Source organism: Aptenodytes patagonicus, chromosome W (genome assembly GCF_965638725.1).
Source record: "Aptenodytes patagonicus chromosome W, bAptPat1.pri.cur, whole genome shotgun sequence".
Lineage (NCBI taxonomy): Eukaryota > Metazoa > Chordata > Aves > Sphenisciformes > Spheniscidae > Aptenodytes > Aptenodytes patagonicus.
Window position 1 is genome coordinate 33,104,095 of NC_134981.1, and position 16,377 is coordinate 33,120,471.

Consider the following 16,377-nt stretch of genomic DNA (forward strand, 5'->3'; position numbering starts at 1 on the left):
TTCATCCTGTTTTTAAGAGCAAACTGAAGATTCAGATAAGTGCAACTTGTATCTTTGTCCAGCACTGAGACAACATCTAATTTTTAGAAGCACCAAAGCAGATAAGAGTTTTCAGTAGGATTCTTCTGGTCACAGTTGGGCAAGAAATGCAGCTAAGCTGCTGTTGCTGTATGAAGTCTCTCCTTCCCCTCATTCCAGACAGACCTATACATTACTGGCTAAAAAACCCAAATAGTTTCCCTTGTCCCTAGGTAAACTTAACTTTAAATATAAACCGCTCTGTTACGGTCTCCCTTAGATTACTTTTTATCCCAATGGCTGTCCTTGTCAAAGCGTAAGTTCTCAACTCCAGTATTCTGCTTACCAAGCTAGGCACGAAGAGCTGCAGCCAGGGAGCAGTTTACAGGACAGTCATCAAAAATTGTGATTAAGATCACATAGGAGACTCTTGCAAAGGCCATTCAGGACTGGCTTTTATGTACAGTAGAGAACATTTAACTTCAGGTTTATATAAATGAATGCACTGTTTTCCTTGGTCCTCCTGCAACATCTGCACTGCCACATTACATCTAGTTGTTTTGCTTGTTTTTAAATATGCTAGCTGAGAGGGAAATATCTGTCCTTGAACTAAGATATCTACAGCCATTTTAGTTCCCTACTTCTCCTTCAGGAGCTCAAGCCTTCCAGATGCAGACTATAAGCAAGTCTGGCACCTTTTAAAATCAAACCAGTGTTATATCTTGTTCTGCTTTTGAAATAGTTTGTATAAAGGGTCTAGGAAGGAATGAGGAAGGATGCACATATTTTGCACTCAGTGTAAAGCACTGTAAACTTATACTATGCTTTGAGGCTCAGAAAGTAAGAACTATACAGAAAAGCTATAAAGTTGTTGTCCCTCCTCCCCTTCTTTCTCACTTATAACTTTTCAGTAAACCCTGATGTACGTTTATTTGTTCTCCAGACAATTTTCAGCCATATAAGTTGTACAAAATAATAGTACATGCATCTGATGTGTGTCAGTGTGAAAGTTTCACAAGACATGAAAAGACTTTTGGAGTGACCCACTTTTACTCAGTTGAAAGAGGTATTCCTACCCTTTATATAACCTCATCCCTTATATTTCCTCTCATTTCCTATCTGCAGCAATAAAAGAAATCCTACACAAAGTTTCTTTTCCAGGTGCCTTAACAGCATTCTCCAGTTAGCATTACCTTTGGTCCTAGCAGTTATGCACTGGCATTGAATGACCTGAATGTTGTTCCTTATTGACAGGTCCACAGAAATATTATTACGCGTAACATTACCAAAATAACAGGAAAAGGGTCCCGGAGTTACTAGTCCCTGTAGCTCAAATTTAACTGTGGCCAAATTCAGATTTTCCATTTCCAGTTCAGTAGTGTCTTGTATTGCAAGTTGAAACAAGTACGGCTGTGACTATTGGAGTAAAAGTGTTCATAATTAGTCAGTCACAATTTCTACCTACTTTGGTATTGCTTAAGATGAGATTGTTTTACTCTATGGGATTTCTCCTTTCTCTTCCACCCTTTATGCTATATTTATGACAACTAGAATCAGGCAAGGAGCTCTCTAGGAAGCAGCCAGGTTTCAGTCTTGTATGTCTATTGCATAAGTATTGATGCAGAACTTAAATTATTATCTGAATTTTAAGTTCCTAGGACAGGTCCTGCTAATGTGACAATTCTGAATATCACAAAGCATTTTGCACTTGTCAAGTGGACCAAAATAGCTGCTGAAGACTGGTCTTTCTCCAGGGATACAGGATCAGCTACATAGATTCATTGAGGAAAAAGTCTCTGGGTAAGTCACCATTGCTCAGAGCAAAGCAGCAGCTCAGAGCCATGACAGAAAACCTTCAGACCATTAAGTGCTTTCGCAGCACACTACTGAATTATTAGATTTCCATGGGAATTGAGTGCTCTCAAAGGTCAGCTCCTGGTTAGAGTTTTAATGCTCTAGATGGTCCTATGAATACCTAGAATTTTCTAGATATCATCTCAAATTAAATATTGATAAGAAAAATTTTTCTTAAAGCTTACAGTTCTAAGACTACTGCAGAATTCTCTAGTAACACTGAAAGAAAGATGTACGCTCTCAGTATTTCTGAGGTATTAAGATTTCAGTCACAATACTTTTATATTTCATTGCAACTCAGCCAAGCTTGATTGAGCATTACTGTAGGACTTAAGAAATTATATATTTCTTTTTTGAACTAAATTAGCAGGGAATACAGTTTGTATTTCGTACCCATTTTCAGAGACATTTATTTCATTTTTAGAAACATTTTCTTAAATTGAAAGCTTTTATGTTTAACTGCAAGGGATTAAACTTCTACACATTGAAATAAATTAATAGTTATGAGCTCAAACCACTTAAGTTTACAAAAAACAATCCCCATATCTCTTTTGATAAATGTTTTCCTTCTGGTCTTGGAAAAGTCTTGGAAAAGTGGAAAGTCTTCTTGCCATAAATAACAAGGCATTAATTTCGCACATACTGACTTTCAAATAAAATAAAATACATGTTATGGAAGACAAATAGCACCTAAAACCCGACAAAGGAGAATAACAAGAGTTCTACACTTCATGTCGGCATATGCCTTTACAGGATGTCGTGGTTTAATCCCAGTCGGCAACTAAGCACCACGCAGGCGCTCGCTCACTCCCCCCACCCCCAGTAGGATGGGGGAGAGAATTGGAAGAGCACAAGTTAGAAAAACTCGTGGGTTGAGATAAAAAACAGTTTAATAATTGAAATAAAATTATAATAATAATATGATAATAATAATAATACACAAAGCAAGTGATGCACAGTACAATTGCTCACCACCCGCCGACCGATGCCCAGCCAGTCCCCGAGCAGCGGCCCCCCCGGCCAGCTTTCCCCAGTTTATGTACTGAGCATGACGTCACATGGTATGGAATGCTTCTTTGGCCAGTTTGGCTGTGCCCCCTCCCAACTGCTTCTGCACCTGCAGCCTTCTCAGTCAGTAGAGCATGGGAAGCTGAAAAGTCCTTGGCTAGTGTAAGCATTACCTAGCAACAACTAAAACATCAGTGCCTTATCATCAACTTTGTTCTCATCCTAAATCCAAAACACTGTACCAGCTACTAGAAAGGAAATTAACTCTATCCCTGCCGAAACCAGGACAATATCCACCCCTTATTCTATACCATCTGCGTCATGCTCAAGTCTCATATTTTCCAGTACATTTTCATTAATCACCACCCCCCTTTTTTTTCAAAATATATATATATACACACACAGAGATATCATTCCCTTCGTCTGTGGGCCATCCCTCTAAAATATTCGGTGAGTTCATTTAGTCCATGACTTTGGGCTCCATTTGTCATAATAATCTTTCAGGGCAGGAAAAAATGGAGATGGTATGTGGTGTTGGATTGTTTCATGTTGAAGTTAGTTCTGGTACCATCATCACTGTGCTTTGCTTGGTTTCACTGAAGTTATTCTTCATTAGTCTGGGTGATTCTTAATGTAATAACATTAGTATGGCATATAATATTATTAGTATGATTAGTATATCTGTGTATTATTAGTATAACTATTATAACTATAATTAATACTTAACATGACATAATTCAGATCATTGGCTATTCTCACCCAAAATCAAATCCCCTTGAGGTACACATCGGACTTCCCCATCCTTCCGCATTATCCACCAAGTGCACCCAGGTCCTTGAGCAAAAGCAATCCCACGGATGGGTCTGCCTCTGCCCGAGGCAGGAATAACCCAGACTGTCTTCCCCAGCATAGTTCTTATGTGCACTACAGGGACTTTATTCCCATCTACAGTACGTAAAAGTTCTGACAGGGCAGGGCCAGCTCCATTGGCAGATCCCCGAGTGTTGACTAACCAGGTGGCCTTTGCTAAATGTGTCCCCCAATGTTTGAATGTCCCGCCACCCATTGCTCTCAGCGTAGTCTTTAACAGTCCATTGTATCGTTCCATTTTCCCGGAGGCTGGTGCATGATAGGGGATGTGATACACCCACTCAATGCCGTGCTCTTTGGCCCAGGTGTCTATGAGGTTGTTTCAGAAATGAGTCCCGTTGTCTGACTCAATTCTTTCTGGGGTGCCATGTCGCCATAGGACTTGCTTTTCAAGGCCCAGGATAGTGTTCCGGGCAGTGGCATGGGGCACGGGATATGTTTCCAGCCATCCGGTGGTTGCCTCCACCATTGTCAGCACGTGGCGCTTGCCTTGGTGGGTTTCTGGGAGTGTGACATAATCGATCTGCCAGGCCTCCCCATATTTATATTTCAGCCATCGTCTTCCATACCAGAGGGGCTTTAACCGCTTGGCTTGCTTGATTGCAGCACATGTTTCGCATTCATGGATAACCTGCGCAATAGTGTCCATGGTCAAGTCCACCCCTCGATCACGAGCCCATCTGTATGTTGCATCTCTTCCTTGGTGACCTGAGGTGTCATGGGCCCACCGAGCTAGAAATAATTCACCCTTATGTTGCCAGTCCAGATCCACCTGAGCCACTTCAATCTTAGCAGCCTGATCCACCTGCTGGTTGTTTTGATGTTCTTCAGTGGCCCGACTCTTGGGTACGTGAGCATCTACGTGACGGACTTTTACAACCAGGTTCTCCACCCGGGCAGCAATATCTTGCCACAATGCGGCAGTCCAGATGGGTTTGCCTCTGCGCTGCCAGTTGCTCTGCTTCCATTGCTGCAACCACCCCCACAGGGCATTTGCCACCATCCATGAGTCAGTAGAGAGATAGAGCACTGGCCACTTTTCTCGGTCAGCAATGTCTAAAGCCAGCTGGATGGCCTTTACTTCTGCAAATTGGCTCGATTCACCTTCTCCTTCAGCAGTTTCTACAACTTGTCGCATAGGACTCCATACAGCAGCTTTCCACCTCCGATGCTTTCCCACAAGACGACAGGACCCATCAGTGAACAGGGCATATTGCTTCTCATTTTCTGGCAGTTCATTATACATTGGGGCCTCCTCAGCACGCATCACCTCCTCCTCTGGCGATATTCCAAAATCTTTGCCTTCTGGCCAATCCATGATCACTTCCAGGATTCCTGGGCGACTGGGGTTTCCTATTCGAGCCCGTTGTGTGATCAGTGCGACCCACTTACTGCACGTAGCATCAGTTGCATGATGTGTACAGGGGACCCTCCCTCTGAACAGCCAGCCCAGCACCAGCAGTCGGGGTGCCAGGAGGAGCTGTGCTTCAGTGCCGATCACTTCCGAAGCAGCTCGAACCCCTTTGTATGCTGCCAATATCTCTTTTTCAGTTGGAGTATAGCGGGCCTCGGATCCTCTGTATCCCCGACTCCAAAACCCTAGGGGTCGACCTCGAGTCTCCCCTGGTGCTTTCTGCCAGAGGCTCCAGGTAGGGCCGTTCTCCCCGGCTGCGGTGTAGAGCACATTTTTTACATCTTGTCCTGCCCAGACTGGCCCAAGGGCTACTGCATGAACTAGCTCCTCTTTAATTTGTTCAAAAGCTTGTCGTTGCTCAGGGCCCCATTTGAAATCGTTCTTCTTCCGGGTCACTTGATAGAGAGGGTTTACAATCAGACTGTAATTTGGAATGTGCATTCTCCAAAAACCCACGACACCCAAGAAAGCTTGTGTTTCCTTTTTGCTAGTTGGTGGAGACATAGCTGTTATTTTGTTGATCACATCCATTGGGATCTGACGACGTCCATCTTGCCATTTTATTCCTAAAAACTGGATCTCCTGTGCAGGTCCCTTGACCTTACTTTGTTTTATGGCAAAACCAGCCTTCAGCAGGATTTGGACTATTTCCTTCCCTTTCTCAAAAACTTCTCCTGCTGTGTTGCCCCACACGATGATGTCATCCATGTATTGCAGGTGTTCTGGAGCTCCACCCTGTTCTAGTGCAGTCTGGATCAGTCCATGGCAAATGGTGAGGCTGTGTTTCCACCCCTGGGGCAGTCGGTTCCAGGTGTACTGGACGCCCCTCCAAGTGAAAGCAAACTGTGGCCTGCACTCCGCTGCCAATGGGATTGAGAAAAACGCATTAGCAATATCAACTGTGGCATACCACTTGGCTGCCTTTGACTCCAGTTCGTATTGAAGTTCTAGCATGTCTGGCACAGCAGCACTCAGCGGTGGCGTGACTTCATTTAGGCCACGATAGTCTACTGTTAGTCTCCACTCTCCATTAGACTTCCGCACTGGCCATATGGGACTGTTAAAGGGTGAGCGAGTCTTGCTGATCACTCCTTGGCTCTCCAGTCGACGAATCAGCTCATGAATGGGAATCAAGGAGTCTCGGTTGGTGCGATATTGCCGCCGGTGCACCGTGGTGGTAGCGATTGGCACCTGTTGGTCTTCGACCTTCAGCAACCCCACAACAGAGGGGTCCTCCGAGAGACCAGGCAAGGTGGACAGCTGTTTAATTTCCTCCATCTCCAAGGCAGCTATACCAAAAGCCCACCGGTACCCTTTTGGGTCCTTGAAATACCCTCTCCTGAGGTAGTCTATGCCAAGGATGCACGGAGCATCTGGGCCAGTCACAATGGGGTGCTTCTGCCACCCATTCCCAGTTAGACTCACTTTGGCCTCCAATACAGTTAGCTGTTGGGATCCCCCCGTCACCCCAGAAATACAGATGGGTTCTGCCCCTATATAGCTTGATGGCATTAGGGTACACTGTGCACCGGTGTCTACTAGAGCCTTATACTCCTGTGGGTCTGATGTGCCAGGCCACCGAATCCACACAGTCCAGTAAACCCGGTTGTCCCTTTCCTCCCCCTGGCTGGAGGCAGGGCCCCTCTAATCCTCATCACAGTACTCATTTCTCACTTCTTGTACGTACGAGTCAGAAGTTTCTTCATTAAGATCAGGAGTAAGATCAGCCCTTCTACTCTCTCTGGGGAACTGCCCGCTGGAAACTGGAGCAGCAATTTTCCTGGAAGAACCTCTTTCTGTGATTGTTTTCCCTTGCAATTCACGTACCCGTGCCCCTAGGGCTGCAGTAGGTTTCCCATCCCACTTCCTCATGTCCTCTCCGTGGTCACGCAGATAAAACCATAGGGTGCCCCATGGTGTGTACCCTTTATATTCTCTCTCTTGAGCAAAAGAACGCTCACTTCTAATACCCGAGATACTGGTCCGTACAGGTGGGGAGTAGGACCTATCCTCTCTGAGTTGCTGGATCTCCCGGGACAGTTTTTCGGACAGTTTCTCCACAGCCGAGACGAGGGAGGAAGAAAGACTTTCCTCGTATTGCCGGAGTTGACTAGCCAATTCATCCACTGTTTGTTCCTCTCCATCTTTCCAGGTCATCACTGCCAATGAATTGGCATATGACGATGGTGCGCTCCTTATAAACTTCCGCCACGTGGGTCGTGTGCACTTGACTTCGTCTGGATCTTTGGATAGTTGTTCATTGTTCAGGTCATCATAAATCACCTCCAGCACAGCTAATTCCCTCAGGAACTGGATACCCTTCTCCATGGTAGTCCGCTTGCTTGGGCGACATATGACATCTTCCTTAAAGGGATACCTTTCCTTCACGCTTGACAAGAGTTGCCTCCAAAGGCTGAGGACTCGTGTCCCTTTTCCAATGGCTCTGTCAATGCCCCCTTCCCTAGAAAGGGATCCCAGCTGCTTGGCTTCCCTACCCTCTAATTCCAGGCTACTGGCCCCATTATCCCAGCATCGGAGCAGCCAGGTGACAATATGCTCACCTGGACGGCGGCTGAAATCTTTTCGTATATCTCGCAGCTCACTCAGGGATAGAGATCGGGTGGTCACTGCCTCGTTTATGAGTTCTTCCTCTTCTTCCTCCCCAATCAGTTGCCGGCTCTCCTCCTCCCATTCTCGTGATGGCCCTTCTCCAGGGTAGTCTGCCTCGTACACTTCTTCCTCCAGCCCCCTTTTAGAAGAAGTTTCTTCCTCCCTTACTAAACGAGCCGACTTCCGCTTCCAAGATTTCTTCTTGTGTACAGGGGCAACTGATACCGGCACAGGCTGGTTCTTTGGTTCAGCCACAGGGCCTGTCACCGGAGTCTGAGTGGCTGCAGTGCATGTCGCCGGGGTCTGAGTGGCCGCAGTGCATGTCGCCGGGGTCTGAGTGGCTGCATGGCGTGTCGCTGTGGTCGGAGTGGCTGCAGGGCATGTTGCCCAGGTCTGAGTGGCCGCAGTGCGTGTCGTTTTACTGTCAGAGCCAGAGACCTTCTCTTCCCTTTGAGGGCACTGAATGGTGTTGAACAGGGCTCGGTAGGCATGGGCCAGGCCCCAGCACGTTGCAATGAGCTGCATCTCTCTGGAGATGCCAGGGTGACAGCATACTTTGTCCAAATATTCTACTAACTTTTCAGGATTCTGCACTTGCTCAGGGGTGAAGTTCCAAAACACTGGGGGTGCCCATTGGCCTAGGTGCTTGCCCATCTTGTCCCACACACCCTGCCACCCTTAACTATTCAGCCTTGGGGCAGATCTCTGGATGATATTCTTAAATTGCTTACCAACTTTAGACAAAACCGAAACAATGTTCCCAAGAAGTATTAATAGAAGTATCTTAACTGCCCAAGGATGTTCAAAATACTGAAATGTTACTGTAATGAAGGAGGAAACATCATAGAAGAAGGTAGTGACACTGCCATTCTGTATTTCCTCTGTAAAAAAACTCTCAGAAAAGTTACTGCAATTGCTAGTTGTCTCCACGAAATGGTATCCGTGGTACAGTAACGGCTTCATTGCGAAATTTACATACCACACTAAGGTCAAGGTCAATGTTCTAAAAACAAACCTCACAAGCGAGACATCACCAATCACTGCAGACCACAGCAAACTGCAAAAAACAACACCAATCTTTAACATGTACAGCAGGAAAAAGAGCACGATGCAGATTAGACAAATCAATATCGAGAACAGAGAAACCAACATTGTGACCCACAACTATTAACAGATATAAGTTCCTTAATACGCTCCGGTTAATCTGTTATTATCTCAAACCCTTCGTGCCCCACGTTGGGCGCCAAAAAGGACTGTCGTGGTTTAATTTCAGTCGGCAACTAAGCACCACGCAGCCGCTCGCTCACTCCCCCCACCCCCGGTGATATGGGGGAGAGAATTGGAAGAGCACAAGTGAGAAAAAACTCGTGGGTTGAGATAAAAACAGTTTAATAATTGAAATAAAATGATAATAATAATAATACACAAAGCAAGTGATGCACAGTACAATTGCTCACCACCCGCCGACCGATGCCCAGCCAGTCCCCGAGCAGCGGCCCCCCCCCGGCCAGCTTTCCCCAGTTTATGTACTGAGCATGACGTCACATGGTATGGAATGTCCCTTTGGCCAGTTTGGCTGTGCCCCCTCCCAGCTTCTTGTGCACCTCCAGCCTTCTCAGTCAGTAGAGCATGGGAAGCTGAAAAGTCCTTGGCTAGTGTAAGCATTACCTAGCAACAACTAAAACATCGGTGCCTTATCATCAACTTTGTTCTCATCCTAAATCCAAAACACTGTACCAGCTACTAGAAAGGAAATTAACTCTATCCCTACCGAAACCAGGACAAAAGCTGTAAAAAGCTTCAAGTATGCAGCATTAGCAGGAGGTTTGGCACTGTCTTCAGGGGGCTCTAATCCACCCCACGTACCTATCAGAGAGCACAAGAGGAGACCAGTAGGGGAGTGTCCCAGGACTGAACTCCTCCTCCTCCCCCCCCCAATCAGTCAATACAACAGTGACATGACACCCAACTGCCATATTTTCCAGGCAGGAAGAATAATTTTATTGGAGAATTTGGGGAAGAGAAGCCTATAGGCTATAGCACCATTTCCACTTATATGAAAATCTTAAATTCTCAGTGGCAAACTTGAAAAGTAATTGCTGCCATGTTAAAGGCATTCTACAGCATTGATGGTTATGTTATTATGGCCAGGGGAAAACTCACTGCACCATCAAAAAAGAAAGGTTGAACAAAAAAAGTAGACTTTTCGCCTAAAAGTAGACGAAGCAGAATAGACATCCCTTTTTCTGTACTGAATGCTAAGTAATAGCACTGATATTAATCAAGGCAAATAACTACCAATTACTCTAATGACAAACACAGGACTTAACATGGACATTCGTTCTACTACTGCTGTGAAAACCAGTCCTTATTTAAAGTGTTACAGCCGAGGGTATTCACTGTTCAGGACATTAGGTATATTTCCCTGTCCTGCATTATACACAGCCTACTGCACTTAGCACCTAAACATCCTTGATGTTTAGCACCTAAACATCCTTGATGTGTTAGAAGCTCATGCTTTTTACCTCTGGATTCAAAATGTACATAAATATTTTTGAGAAATCTTGTACCCATCAAAAAAATCCGCATAGTGCAGCTTCCTCCAGGTGTGAATTAGGGCACAGAAGTTTTGCCTTTTGCCCAGTCAGCTACACTGATACAGACTCAGCTATCAGAGTTCATCTAATAATCTCGTTCCCCAACCTCTCTTGTGTTTCAGCTGCTACTCCCAATTCTTCTACTACAAGTTACCATCTTACTGGACTGAAGGAAAAGACCATATACCATGTGCAGATTTCAGGATTCACTAATACTGGCGAAGGACCTCCAACTCTTTCACAACCTTTCAACACTCCAAAATATGGTACCGTGGAAGCTCTATGCATCTGTGTTACCCAGCATGAATCTTTACTTTATGCACTATATATGGCATTATTCTCTACCCTTTTCTGCTTTTCAAGGAGTAACAAAGTGCTCATACACAAGATTTATTATTCAATCCTTAGTTACTGATAGCAAACACACAAAATCATTCCTTTGTTACAGATAAATTATGTATCACAGAACAACTCTGCCTATATTTCATTACCTAACATGCAGGGAAGACTTAGCTAGGGTTCCTCATCTCTGAAACATTTTCTGACCTTTTTATGCTAGCTATATTCACATATCTTTATTGCCGATTCCTATCACAGATTTCAGCAGTTTAAATATTCTGTCTGTGACTAATTAAGTTCAGTAGTCTTTCTTCTTGGCAAAATCCCAAGCAATCACGTAGAACTGTTTTCCAGTTAGCCCCCTGAGCCATTAACTATTAAAAAAGTCTCTTTTTCAATTGCTCCTATTGTGGGTGACAGCTAATCAAAGTATCTTTTGTTTTCTAATAATTTAAGTACATTTTATGTAACAGGTCCTATAGTTCACTGGCAAGAGTTTGCTTGTTTCAAAGGTGGCTGGATAGGCCAGGATCAATACAGTTATGCTTATGAAGTCTCATATATTGTATTCATATAGGGTTGGCTAAACATGGACTCTCAGTCTAACTGATGTTAAAAAATAAGTCTAACACTGCAGTAGACCCTTTTTTGGTTTGACCACAGCTTCACTCGATTGAAGCTTTCTAAAAAAATATAAAATAGGCTAAGACAGTATCATTAAACAAGCTAGAGCTCACATAATAGCATGGGGAGCAGGAATACTTCTTTTATTATAAACTGTTTGTCTTTGGATGGTGGATTTAAAAACTCAGCAACGTATATCTAGATATCTTAAAAATACAAACCTGAAAGCCTCAGACCCTACCCCCAAAATCCCAAGTCTTGTTTGAACTAGATTTCACTTACAGGAATCCCAAAACATGTATAAAGTTTGACTTGAGTTCTGTTTGAAGTATTTCTCTCTCAGAGGCAATATAGCCTCTCTGTACTTGATACCGTAAGTCTGATTCAATCTCTTTGTTTCCCATCAGATAAAGGAGAATTTGAAGGTTTTGTGACTGGCCTTTGCTTCAGCATGATGTTCATTCTGGTTTTTGCACCTGTCACTTGTTCTCTGGTGCTTAAAAGGTAAGAAGGGAATATTGACTGAAGTTGTTAGCAGCACTTCCATTTTACTTAACCTCAAGTTTCATAGCACTGGACCTTTTTTGTCATTAAAAGCAACTCAACTCAAAAAGCACACAGCACAAAAGCCACTCCACTCATTTACACAGTTAGAGCAATTACAAACCACTATAAGCTGATTAAAATACTTTGTCAAAAATCTATAATCTTCTGGTTTTGATACAGTTATCTGACTGCCTCCCGTCTCAACAACCATTTCTCACAGTGGAAAATAGTTTTTATATATGGAAAAAGCATGCATTTGATTATTTTGCTCTTTCATTCCCAACTGATAATCACATCTCTTCTACTGAAATACAAAAATAAATTCCAGCAGCATACACAAGTTGATGTTGCCATCTAAGCAGTTTCCTTCAAGCACATTTGGATGTTAACTGTATAAATTATGCATATAACGAGAAGGAGTAATGGATGGATGAGTAGGGAGAAGAGAGAATAACAAGGATGCCTGTAAGATACGGATGAGGTCCTCTTATTTTAGGAGAAGTTATTCTCTGCAGTAATAAAGTACACCCCCCTCAAATTAATCTGAGGTACGATATTAGTGGCATACACTACCACTAAAAGAAAAATGGCTTGCATAGTAATCGGTTCTAATATTCATTTTCTGATAAACCTAGCTGCATACAACCATTCATATTACTATTTTGATGTCCTAGAATGCTACCCTCCTTTTTTCTCCTTTTACAAAAGGCCAGCCTCAGAAGCTGAAAGTGCAGCTGTTAAAGGACAGAACAGACAGACGGTACAACCCATGACTTGAAAGCCATACCGCATGACGTAACTCACTTTAGCTTATACATCAGGCTAAACTCCTGCCTTTGCTATTGGGAAACAGACTGCACTCCACATGAAGTCTGCTGTGCACTTTCCTTTTCAGATTTTATTTTAATATCTGATCCAGCCTTTCTGACAAAAACTTCTGAGACCTACACAGAAGTTTTGCCCCAGAAAGAACTTTATTTTGTGAAAGATAAGATCACACTTCATTGTCCAGGCCCATTAGAAAAGAATTCTTGGAAAAACTAGAAAAAAACAGCACACACAAGCCCAGTGTAGCACTACAAAATAGCAATGAAATACATAGTAGCATTGAACACCTGGAACTGAGATGAAGGGTCCCAAGGATCCCCTCATCCTTATTGTCTGCTTAACTTGTAAAAAAAGGATTCACCAGCCAGACAAACAGCCATCTTCATAGGATCAGCAAAGAGATCCAGTAACTCTACAGCCTCAGGCTTCACCTCAAACCACAGCCTAAACAGAGGCAAACTACTTTACAGCTAATAAAGCCTAGATTTGACTTGACCAGACAACACTGAGGCAGGATGATGGACTACATAACCTCCCACAGACTCTCACAGCTGTGTTGAGTTTTTTTCCTATGGAGGTGAGTCATTGCCCAAAGGTCACAGGGTGGTGATCAGCTCAAAAATACCAAGAGACGGTCTCCCTCTACTCCTGCAGAAGCCGGTGATGAGCAGTCAGGGGTGACTGATGCCAATAGGATCACAGTCAGCCCAGCAGAAACTTCTTTTGAAATTCTCATCCCACCCCACTGCTGCCCCTCCGCAGGAAAATCACAGCCGGCCCCTGCTAGCCTGGGGGGACAGCGGCCAGCACCAGCATCCCAGAGAGCAAAGGGCATACTGCCATGGTGGCCTGTCCTCTTGGGAAGGGCCAGGGAGGACAATGCCTGAGGTGATGCCCATGGTGGGGGTGGCCCAAGGAGGCTGGAGGGCATAGCAGCTTGTTGCCAGTTTTGTTGTTTCTGAGCCCCTGGGTACAAGGAAGGATCTTGAAAGAAAGGGCTCTGATGAGAGGTCTGTTGACAAGCAGCCAGCTGAAACCAATTTGAATGGTTCAATTGGCAAACTCAGCTCTACCTTACAAACCACTTCCTCTACAGCAGAAGCAGCTGGTGTGAGTTTTTAGTAAAGGTGTGTTTAGGTTTGTGTCAGGTGAAACAGTGAGATACTGTAATAGCTCCCAGAAAGGGCTAAATTCAAAACTATCAGGAAAGAGCAGGAGCTGTGTTGCCTGGCCTGGCCTGGCCTGGCCTGTCCTGTCCTGGTCTGCAGGTCCCTGGGAGAGCTTCTTCCAAGCCACTGGTTTTATTGCACAGAAGCTAAAAACAGCAAAGGCTTGCTCTTTGTTTGAGGGGAAGTAAACTTTTAAGTAGAAGCCCAGGAGAAAATACTTACTAAAGCAAACTTTCTTGTATGTGTCCGAGAGTCCTCAAGGAAGACAGAGGTTTTGTGGAAACTATAGCGAACTAGGAATATACAATGATAAACATACAGAAAGAGACATTACCGGCTCCTGTTGCAGCTCCTTTGTCCTTAAACAAAGATGCTGAACTTCACTAACTCAGCATTTCAATGTAGACTACCAAGCTTGGTCTTCAGTTTTTAATTGGTATTATGCTTAATAGTCATTGTAGAACATCTTGTTTTGATGGTTGTTGAACTTCATCTTAAGTTTACTGAATTTTAGGTTGTGAAATAATCAACTATAAGAACATTTTGATTCCAATAAGTTAGCCCCTATGGTAGCGTTATGTATTGGATGCTGTGTTACTTATTATTTGAGGCTGTGTTGCTTGAAGTCCCTGTTCCCTATTCTCTGGACTCTCTAGACCATAAACAGAGCCCCTAGGTTCTATTGTGTATGGGATGAGTTATTTGACAACCTGGCAAGGTAGATATCTGGTTGGCCAACTTGGCAACAAAACCTACTTTTAAGGTGTCCTGAAGTGAACTGCCTTCATTATAATACTAAAAAACACACCCACAGGTCAAGAAGACTCTTGCCCAGGTGAAGACCCTTCCCCTGCACAAGCGTAGTAACAGAAGAGAATGACACAACCGATATTATATGTAAATCACTAACCAATCATTGTAACTGGGAGTGTACTACCTTATAATTTTTGTGTATAAATGTAACAGTGATCTAGCCATAGGTGTGCTTGATTTGTGGAATTCCACCTTGCACCCGGCGCCGCAATAAAGAATGCCTGCTTTCTAAAACTCCAAATTGAGTCTTAGAGAGTTCATCATCTGCTGACTTACGGTAACATGGTCATGAAAATGCCAATAAAATATATGTATAAATGGCAGTTAATTTAAATGCAGAGGAATGTCAGTCATTTAAGCTGACAATAAACTTAGAATATTTCTTTACAGGTTGAAAAAACCATGCTGGCCAAGTGTACCAAATCCAAGAAACAGCAGTGCAATCCAGGATATGGCAAGTACTGTTCTGATGGCGGGAAAAAATATACAAGGGAGATCTTTTCTACTGATTAATCAGTAATGCTAGTTATTAGACTTCTCACACTTCTAGTAAATGTCTAATATCAACAGTTGGGAAGCTAGGGTAATATAGGATGGGGGTGGTTGTTTAGGCAGAGGCTGTACACACTTTTAAATTTAATAAAGGTTCTCAGACTTTTTTTGAGAACATTATAGAGCATATTTAAAGGTATGGTTGTTAAAAGAACAAAACAAAGTTGAATGGGGGGGGAGATGGAGTCTAAAGGGAGAAGTTCAGTTTTTATATCCAGTCAGTTTTCAACAACTGGAACTGATTATTAAGTACAAGTTACTCAAAATAAAAAGTAACACATTTTGTGGCCTAATTCCACAAAAGCATCACAAAGGAGGTAATGTATATGGTGTTTTCTGAAATCCACTCCTCACCCCTCAGTCTCTACCTGCTTCCAGAGCAATCCAGGGGCTCTGGCTTGTCAGCTGGTAGCTGTCTGAGGAGGCATCTACTAGTCAAAAGGCACCAAGGTTCAGTAGCACATTCAAACCTTGCCCACAGCTTTCCCATGTGCTTTGCTAAGGATACCTGAATTTCAGGACTGAAGAAGTGCCTGGGAATTAGCTGTTAGAAGGAGGCTGCTGGAGACCACGTTATTCACTTTTGCCTAATAGTGGACTTCCTTGCATCTTCCTCTCCTTAAGTGCTTCTGCTCCAGTTTTGCTGACACCTGATGCTAAAAATCCTTCCTCTAGGACACCTCAGTTTATCTCCCAAGTCTCAGACCACCAACCATTATGTTTTTGGAGCTTGTACTGCTTTCCTTTTTAAATCACTTTGATTTTCCTGGCAGACCTGAACTTAATTTGGCACTTGTAGATCTAGTTTCTCAAGCCAACTTGTGAGCTTTAACAAAGCAGACTTCTATCTATTTAGGACAAAAGCATGACAGAAAAAAAATATCCTAAATAAATGACCAAGTGAAACACATGTTTCTCTGTGGATCCTGATAGGTAGAGATACAAGTGTGTCACTTCCTTGTTCCTAAGCATTAGGATGATGACAGGAAGCATATGCCAGTGTCAAGCTAAGCTGAAGGCAGGGACTGGAGACTTCAAAGTTATGTATTCACATAAGAAAAGGCAAGAGCACAATCAAAGATCAGGCAGAAGCTGCAAGGTATCTACAGCCAGACACTGTCCAAATCTAGGACGC

At 43.6% G+C, this 16,377-nt stretch overlaps 1 pseudogene; it reads left to right on the forward strand.

Annotated features, from left to right (window-relative positions):
* Positions 1–16,377, forward strand: part of LOC143172236 (interleukin-31 receptor subunit alpha-like) — a 49,994-nt pseudogene that overhangs the window by 26,194 nt on the left and 7,423 nt on the right.